Source organism: Octopus bimaculoides, chromosome 10 (assembly GCF_001194135.2).
Source record: "Octopus bimaculoides isolate UCB-OBI-ISO-001 chromosome 10, ASM119413v2, whole genome shotgun sequence".
NCBI lineage: Eukaryota > Metazoa > Mollusca > Cephalopoda > Octopoda > Octopodidae > Octopus > Octopus bimaculoides.
The window spans coordinates 28,406,943-28,407,729 of record NC_068990.1 but is presented as its reverse complement, the minus strand read 5'-3'; positions in this window follow the sequence as shown (position 1 = coordinate 28,407,729).

Genomic DNA, 787 nt, shown 5'->3' with positions numbered 1-787 from the left:
TATATATATATATATACATATATATATATATATATATTTATATATATATCTACATTAGCCATAACACACTAATACATATATTGCCGCCACATACTAACACAAACGCCTCCATACCCGAATGATACTAAACTTTATACACTTTATAGATAGCAGTATTCACACAGTGACTGGAGACATAAGAATACACATTTGTACAGTTATATATAGACATGCAGAACCGAGAGACAATTATGTTATATAAATTCAAAGACGCATATGTACATATACAGATATGACATTGCAAACAAAGATATTTCTGTAGTTCAAATAATATACTTCCTTTGTATGATTTAGTAACACTATATTATATTCCATTTCTACTCAGCAAAACTAGTTTTGTCTTATATATGTTCTTTTTTAAGAGAAAAGAAGAAAAAAATTATCTGAGAGCTCTTCTATGTGGTTGAGATATTTTTGCATTGGATCTGCTTAAGATGCATTTTTAGATGCAATATATATACATTTTTCTCTGCATAGTGCATTTACGCACACATGCACACACACACACATACACAGATATACAAATATGCACACGCATATATATTTACGTATACGTATAAATAGTTATACATATATATATATATATATATATATATATATATATGGACACACACACTTATATACGCATATATAGATTAATACATACATACATGCATAGATACATACATACAGACACCACACACACACATACATATATATACATATAAATATCTCTCTTTCTCTCTGTATGTATGTTTATATATATATA